Source organism: Nyctereutes procyonoides, unplaced genomic scaffold (assembly GCF_905146905.1).
Source record: "Nyctereutes procyonoides isolate TBG_1078 unplaced genomic scaffold, NYPRO_anot_genome, whole genome shotgun sequence".
Taxonomy (NCBI): Eukaryota; Metazoa; Chordata; class Mammalia; order Carnivora; family Canidae; genus Nyctereutes; species Nyctereutes procyonoides.
In genome coordinates, this window is record NW_026575131.1 from 3,018,839 (window position 1) to 3,027,643 (window position 8,805).

Consider the following 8,805-nt stretch of genomic DNA (forward strand, 5'->3'; position numbering starts at 1 on the left):
GCTTCCTGGGCATCTGTGCGTGCTCTCCCCGGGCCACCTCGGGGGCTGTAGCAAGGCCAGCTCTGCCCGCCCACCTCGGCTGTGAGAATGGAGGGAGCTGAGATGAGTCTCCTCCCTCCCACTCCGGGGCTGTGTGCTTTGGGCCTCTGTCCCCACCTTGCATCCTGGGGCTGCCAGCACTTGCCTGCGGAACACGCTACAGACATGGAGGTTCCCAGTTACAGCTACTCACTCATCAGCACAGCGTCACTTACCTATGAGGGAGCTGGAGGGTCCGAGTATAGGGCTGAGGGGACAGCAGGAGGCATGGAGCTGACAAAGGAGGCCGGGAGAGAGGGTGCTCAGGCTGGTGAGTGGGGCCAGGATGCCTGCCCTCTGCTCAGCGGGCAGTCCAGGGAGAGCAGGTGGCATCCAGGAGCTGCTTGGAAATGTAGGATCCCAGCGCCCACCCCAGAGCTCCTGATTCAGAATCTGGATTGTTGTAAGGTCCCCAAAGGATTTGTGAGCCTGCTGCTGTTTGAAGAACGCTGGTGCCCCACAGCCTGCCCATCCCACCCAGGTGATCCCTGGGCAGGCCTTTATGGTTCGAAAATGTTTAGGTTCTTCCAAAAAAAAAAAAAAAAAAAAAAAAAAAAAAAAAAAAGGAGGCCTGAAGGTTCTTGCCCATTTACCCCTGAAAGGTGTTTTCCATCCTCCGCCGAGGCACTGACTTGCTATGTGGATGTGAAGGGCAGAGGGCTGGTGGCTGGCTCCTTGGCAGGGCCCCCTGGGATCACCCGGGCCACCCCAACACCGACATTCTTCCATTGGACTCCATCCCCATCTGGCAACATTTGAGCTTGTGTCTGACAGAGGTTCTTGACCTTTTCTGGATCTCTGACCCCCATAAGCTGTAGACCCTTTAGTCAGGAAAGATCTATATTCACATCCACACCCAAATGTGGCGCGTTGTTGGGGGTGAGTAGACAGGTGAAGGTTGCCCACTTCCCATGTCTGGAATCTTCAAACTTCTATGGAAATGCTGTTTACAGCTCTTGAGATGGTAGAGTCTGAAACATAGAGTTTTCTGTGTGAATTCACGAGAGTGAATGGCCCAAATGCCCATCCAGTGCACAGCAGAGGTTAGTTTTGAGCCCTGGATGTCGGGCTCCAGGGTTGTGCCTCAATCCTCTGAAATCCTGGGAGGGACCCTTGGATTTCGTGGGGTGGGACTGTGGCTGCACCAGACAGCCCAAACTCAGGTTTACATTCAACAAAAGGGACCCGATTCTAAGTGGACATTTCTGAAAATAACAAACTTTATGGCGATCTATCTCAAGGAACGAATCTTAAAAACAATAAAACCTCTATGCACAGGAATATCCATGGCAGCCTTATTTCTGTACAAGGGGAAACCAGGAGGCAGCCATCCCTTGCTGCAGAGTAGTTTAGACTGTGTCTGAGCACTGGACGTGTAGGACTATCTCTCAGTGAAGGGCTGGGGAACGTGGGTCTTCCTTCCGCCCTCCTACACTTTCTGGTCTTCTATGGTCAACATCTACTACATTTGTCATAGAAAGACACAGTATGCTCCAGAAGGGTCATGAAAGCAACGTAACATTCAAAAATATGACGCTGCATTCATTGAAGGATTCAGAATACCCAAGTAAAGAAGTGTTACGTCAACGTAAATAATAAGGCGAAATAATAACACGAAAATGTTAACAGTGATTGTGTTAAAATGGAGCTATAGAGAACTTCCTATTTCTTTTCTCTCTTTTACAAATCTTTGAAAATGGAACTATGCTGCTTTTTGATATATATAATATATAGCATATTTTATATATAGCCTATTGAAATATATTACATAAGAGTGTGTAACTACGGATTTCTGTCTCAGCTGTAGATGTGCAGATGTACATATAGATACACGCTCATGTGGGAAATAAGTAATAAATCTGATAAAGAGTTTTTGGAAACTAGTTTTCATCACTCATAACCTTGCTCAATAGTTTCAGGGAGAATTTTGGCATAGTGAATTGATAATCAGGGATTTTCTTACTCATTTGGTGGAGGCTTTTTTGTTGTTTTTTTACTTAAAAATCACATATTCGATACATGATTTTTGCTTTAATTCTGAGAATTTCCAAATGCCTACAAAGGCAGAGAGTGCAACCAAGCCCTGTGTACCCACTGCACAGCTTCAACAACCCTTATCATCTTGCCACACTGGCTGCATCTATTCACCCCCTCCTCCTTTTCAGCTGGAGAATTTTAATGCAAATCACAGACAAGAGGAGGCATTTCCCCCAAATTGGTCACTATGAATCTAAAAGCGAACAGGCAAGTGGAACCATAAGAAAAGTAAGCCCCACCTAACAAAAGTAATCATAATTCCTCAAAGTCATCCTAGATCTAGTCTTTATTCAAATTCACCAATTGCCTCCTCCAAAAGTCCTTTAATTTTGTTTTTGGTTGTTGTTGATGGTTATCAGATTTGGGTGTGTATCTCTTTTTAAGTCTCTTTTAATCTAGAGTATTATTCCCTTCTTTTATTTTTTTCTTGCCACTTACTTGATTAAATGGGGTCATTTGCCTATAGCATCCCCTCTCGAATTTTGGGTTTGGCTGATTACACCCCTATGGTGTTCTTTAGCATGTTTTTTTCTCCCCCATACTTCCTGGAAACTGGTGGTTTGATTGAACTCTTGGCAAGAATAGGGGTGGTGCAATTTGTACCTTTTGCTCATGCCAGGAAGCACATAATGGCAGGATGTCCCACTTTTAATGCTGAGGATTGACCAAGGGGCTCAGGTGGTGCTCACCTCAGGCCTTCTTGTAAGGTTCTTCATCAGCCTTTCACCTAATGCTTTTACCATCTGTTAACCATCACTGCCTGAATTGGTCATTTCACTGGGGGTCACAAAAATGGAGCCATCTAACTCCTTCTGCTCTACCTTCACATTAAAATTATCCCTGTATACACTAGCTGGAATTATTTGAGCTGACAAAAATATAATGGCTTCGATGAATTAAAACATATCAAATATGTGTGTGTGTGCTTCTATGAAGGAACATATTCAGTGGGTTAATCCATTGAAGCCATCATTCTTTTTTTTTTTTTTAATTTTATAGAGGAGTACAAATAGGGGGGTCAGCAGAGGGAGAGGGAGAGGTAGGCTTCTTGCTGAGCAGGGAGCCCGACGTGGGGCTCCATCCCAGGACCCTGAGATCATGACCTGAGCTAAAGGCAGATGCTCAACTGACTGAACCACCAGGAGATCCTGCCATCATCCTTTTTAATGCTCAAATTATTCTATCTTTGGACAGTGAGACTCCTTTCAGCAGGCTCCTGAGTTCTCTCCCATGACCCACTGGTCTTGAGTGTTTCTTTGCTTTCTGGCATATAGTGTGCATTTTCTGCCCCAGACCTAGAGTCATTCATTACTCCAAGGAGCCACTGGGTGTTTTGCTGTTTCTAAAAGTATCCTCTTGTTCTTTGTTTGGTGTTCCTTTTTCCTGTTGTTTGTTTTGAACATGCTGGGGCTTTTCTCAGCCTGGTCATCTCTGACTCTGCCCCTGTATTGAAAGCTTCTGGGGAGTCTGCCTGGATGTGTGGGTCCTGTGATGGGTTGGCTTCTCCCTATGGGGTGATCAGGGCCACACTGGCCTTTCCACTAGAGAGGGGTCCTCAAATGTCTGGGCCTGGAGGTCTTTTCTCCCAGGCTTTTCTGCTTTTGCAGTAAAGATCTTCTGTCTCCTGTCTCCTCCCACCCAGGGTGGGTGGTGATAGCAGAACCTCACTGCCCTGCTTGCTGTCCCAGGCCTGAAGTCTCTCTTTGCAGTGTCTCTGAAAGTGGATCTCCTCTCTCCTGCAGCGCTCGGGCAAAATGGAGGTCATCTAAAGGTGGAAGTTGGGCAGGGTGCCTGTGGGTTCTGATTTTCAGCCAGGGCTTGATTCCCAGCCCCTAGCCTCTCCCATGATCTTATCTGATTTTATTAAAACTCGAGCAACTTAGAAATGAAAGCAAATTCCTATTTGCATGTTCATGTTTTAAAAAAGAAAGTGGGGGATCCCTGGGTGGTGCAGCGGTTTGGTGCCTGCCTTTGGCCCAGGGCGCGATCCTGGAGACCCCGGATCGAATCCCACGTCGGGCTCCCGGTGCATGGAGTCTGCTTCTCCCTCTGCCTGTGTCTCTGCCTCTCTCTCTCTCTCTGTGACTATCATAAATAAATTAAAAAAAAAAAAAAAGAAAGTGGTTGGTGCTACGAAATTGTCTTACTTTTTAATATCCTGTTTTTCTACAACATCATTTAATATAAGGATAAATTCTATTTTAAAGGTTCTGTGTATTTTTCTAGATGTGAATTATTTCAATTGCTTTTTTTGTACCAAAGCTTGTAAACTAGGCATAAGAGGAATATTTTTAGGATCTATATGATTACTTCAATATGCACTTGCTGCTTTAAAGAGTATTGTGTCATCAGTGTTGTTGGGCTCATTTGTGCAATTGTTATGTTTGAATTTTATTATTTTAAATGAAAATCATGTAAAGTGTTATCATCTTGCAGACTTTAAAAAAATTCTTTTGTTTCATTTCTGAATAAAAGTCATATCACAGTTGCAAAAAGGAAGCGTGGAGCCTTCTGGGGGTTCTGTGGGGTGAAGGAGCCACCCCTCCTTGGGCTTCCTCTGCAGGCCATGGGGTGGGTGCTTCTCTTACCTGACCAGGCAGCTGGCTCCTCTGCCCACTATCCATCTTACAGAAGCTTGTGCGCATCACTTTCTGACTGTTGTCTCCCCCATTAACCTGGTCCTTACGGATTTATGCCTTTTTTACAATCATCCAGTAATTTTGGTGGGGCTTGGGGCAAGGAGAGGAGACGGTCCCACGTGGTCAGTATGCTCAGTGTAAGCAGAGTCTGGGAAGGTTCTGTACGCTTCACCAACACCTCTCCAAGCTGCTGTTCTGACTTTATCTGGCTTTCTGCTTAAATCTCTCATGAGGATTGATAAGGAGGTCCAGATGATGCCAGTGTCATCCCTTATTTGTTGAATCCTCTAGCAACGATTTTGATTGGGATGAAATTGAATTTATAGAATAATCTGAGAGGACTGAACCTTGCTGTTCATGAATAGGTACCGCTTTCCATTACTCAGACCTTCTGTCTTCAGTGACACTTTCTCGTGCTTGTTTTTTTCAACTGAATTTTAATACCCCACTTACAGTCTAGATCAGTGTTTCAAAAATGGGCTTTTAAAAAGTCTTGAAGCTCATTAATAGCCCACAAAGGCAGAGATGGAAAAGGAGGGAAGGTGACAGGTTAGGTCCCTGTCCCACCAGATCAAGCCACTTCTTTTTATTTTATTTTTTAAAGATTTTATTTATTTATTTATTCATAAGAGACACACACACGAGGGGGGGGGGCAGAGTGATACAGGCTCCACACAGGTAGCCCAGTATGGGACTTGATCCCGGGACTCCAGGATCACGCCCTGAGCTGGAAGGCAGATGCTTAACCTCTGAGCCATCCAGGCATCCCAAGCCACTTCATTTTATATACCAGTAGTGTCTAGGGATTCATTGGAGAAAAGGTCTTACCACTAAAAAGATTTGAAAGCCATCACTCTATACTTTTTAAAAAATTGTGATAAAACACACCTAACATAAAATTTACCATCTTAAGCATTTTTAAATGTACAGTTCAGTAGTGTTAAGTATGTTCACGTGGTTGTGCAACTATCACCACCATCCACCTCCAGAACTTATTCATCTTAGTTCTTGCAAACCTAAAACTCTATACTTGTCAAACAACTCCCCATTCCCCACCCACCCCCCGAGTCTCCACTCAAGGGTTTTTGATTTTTTAAAAGATTTATTTATTTGAGAGAGAGAGAGAAAAACAGAGAGAGAGGACAAGCAAGAGTGGGAGGGGCAGAAGGAGAGGGAGAGAGAATCTCAATCAAGCTCCGCACTGAGCATGGAACCCTACACGGGGCTGGATCTCATGACCCTGAGATCACAACCTGAGCCGAAACCAAGAGACCAATGCTTAAGCAACTGTACCACCCAGGCACCCCACCATTCTAGACTTTTTAAAGGCAAAATGAATGGGTGTCTTCAGCTACAGAATAAAATTATTCACATTCGTTAAAAGATAGTACAAAATATACTTAGTTAAAAAACTCTATCTAAGGTAATTCACACTTTCTGGACTCAAAGTAAGGACTAGTTCAGGTTGAGATTCAGGTGCATGCAGTTCTTTTAGAATTGAAAACATCAAGTGCATGTACTCCTACTTTTGCTTTTATTCATAGGTCTGTCCCCCAAGGCATTTGATAAAGAATCCAGGAGGTTGGCTAAACCTCAGAGTCTTACTTCTCTTTTCATGATGTCTTTGTAAACCTCATATTTGTTTTCTACTTAGTAGGGATACACAGACCTAAAAGAAAGGAATAGGATTTTATCTACGTTCCTGTAATAGTCTGAACAAAAACAGGATCACTGGGGCTGTCAGGGGCTCCATCTTGTTCCTTCTCTGTTGTTGCCCTGACAACTCTGAAGTATTTTAATTTTTTAAATTAAGAAAGTATACAGTTTAGCTTCCCTTTCTGGATTTCACCCACTTTATTAGAGATCTATTTCAAAAAACAAAACTTTCCCAAGATTTTGAGACATTTCGCAAAGCCTGAATAAGTCATCATTGCTTATTAAATGAAGGATTTAATATGAGGATTCCAGCCCCAAAGCTGTTTAGAAAGCTGACAATCGGAGGCCGGGGCTGTTGAGTCAGGTGCTGTTGCTCGAAGATTCCCCAGGCCACCGATTCACTGCTCCCCTGCTGGGGCAGAGCTGGGCGAGGACAAGTCTTCCACCTTCTGCTCTCTGCCATGTCAGTCACGCACAGAGGACGGGCTCAGGAGGTGGGGGTTCGCTTTCAAGAGATGGCATGGATTCTTGGCTTGACAGGAACTGGCTCTCATCTGGTGTGACATGTCATCCCCAGGGGCTAGTGAGGGTGAGGGTCCTGGCTGGGAGACCGTGTGCACACATGCACTCATAGGAGTTGTGGGTGGGTAAGAGTGCATGCAACACCACATGAGACAGAACTTGTGTTAGTGGCTCAGGGCCAAGACCCAGCGTGTGCCCCCCGAGAGTGCCACCCTTTTACAAATTCCCTCTCTGCGGCATGTCCGCCTTCTGATCAAGTGCCATTAGCTTCACATAGTCCTGTGGGCCCAATGCGGCCAGATGCCACCTGCCGCTGAGCTGGGCACACGGGAAGAGCAGGGTTCCAGGCCTGCCTTGCGGTTAGGGCGGCGGGCTCCTGGGTGCAGGCGGTGATTGCTTGGGAAGCCTCCCTCCCACCATTCCCAGGCCTGGCCGCCAGCATCCGCACTTGCCTCTTCCCTCCCTCTGCTCACCTGCTGGCCAGAGCAGCGCAGAGGCCCCTCAGAGGCCCTGAGAGGGAGCCTGGAGCCAGCCAGAAGCCTCCTGCTGGGCAGCCACGGGCCGTCGCCCAGGGGCAGCGGCCTGCAGGATGGGGCTTGTCACCGCAGCTGCTAAAGTCACCTCAGCAAATTCTCCAAGTGCTGCTTGATTTTAAAAATGCTCATGAAGGAGCACCTGGGTGGCTCAGGGTTGAGGATTGGCCTTCCGCTAGGGGTGTGATTCCAGGGGCCTGGGATCGAGTCCCACATTGGGCTCCCTACAGGGAGCCTGCTTCTCCCTCTGCCTATGTCTCTGTCTCTCTGTCTCTTATGAATAAATAAATAAAATGTTTTTAAAAAATGCTCATGAACGAGGTGGTCGTGAGGATGATGTCGTGGTGACTGGGATAGATTGATGGCAATGACAGATGGCACTTTGCTTATAATGGGGCTCAGGCCCATGACTGTTTGGTGCTAGTGGTGACAAGGGTGGTAGGGGGCTGGTGAGGGGGCAGTGTCACCTCCCGGGGCTGACATCTGTGGCTGTGGTGGAGAGGATGAGTGGCGGCAAGTGTGAAGCCGGTGAGCAGGCCATGTGGGCACCAATGGTGGAGGTGCCGGGGGTGGTGTTAATAGCCATTATTGGTTGTGGGGACCTAAGGTCCTGCAGGGGACAGTGGTGGCCAGTGGGGGATGGTCAGTCGTGGTGGTGGGATCTGCTGTTGCTGCCTTGGTGGCTGTGGAGCAGGTGGGGACTCTGCACATGGCTCTCTGGTGGCCACCCAGGACAAAGACCATGGGGACAAAGGAGGTGGCAAATTGAGTTTCCCATACACCTGGTTCCCTGGGGATTCTCGCGCGAATCTGCCATCCACCTTGGGAGATCCCTGCTCGGCCACTGGCAGTCCCTTGGGGGCATCATCCTCTGCATTGGCGATGCTGAGCTGCTCAGCCTCGTGGCAGGTTCTCATGCAACCAGCTGCTCGGCCAGCAGAATCAAGGCTAATGGTCGCTTTTGTGCCAGACCTGTGGCTGCATGTGTTGGCCTCCAGAAGGAGCAGGAACAGAATTCAGGAGCACCCCACATGGAGACTGGAGGGCTGAAGGCCCTCGGTTTCAGGAAGCTTCCAAGAGGACACTTTTCAGGTGTGAAAGGGACCTGTCTGGGATCATGCCTATGAAGTGACTGTCAGGGGTCCTGGGCCGGTGTCCTCCATCGCATGTGGGGGAGTAGTGCCTTCCTCACAGGGTACAGAAGAAGGACCCCCGGCAGGTGCTTCCTGCAGGGCCGCGCACATACTAAGTGGCCCGTGAGGAGACGCCAGCTTTTCCTGTTCTCCCGAGGCAGCCCTGTTCAGCTGATCGGACTGCAGAAATCACAGACTCAGCCTGTG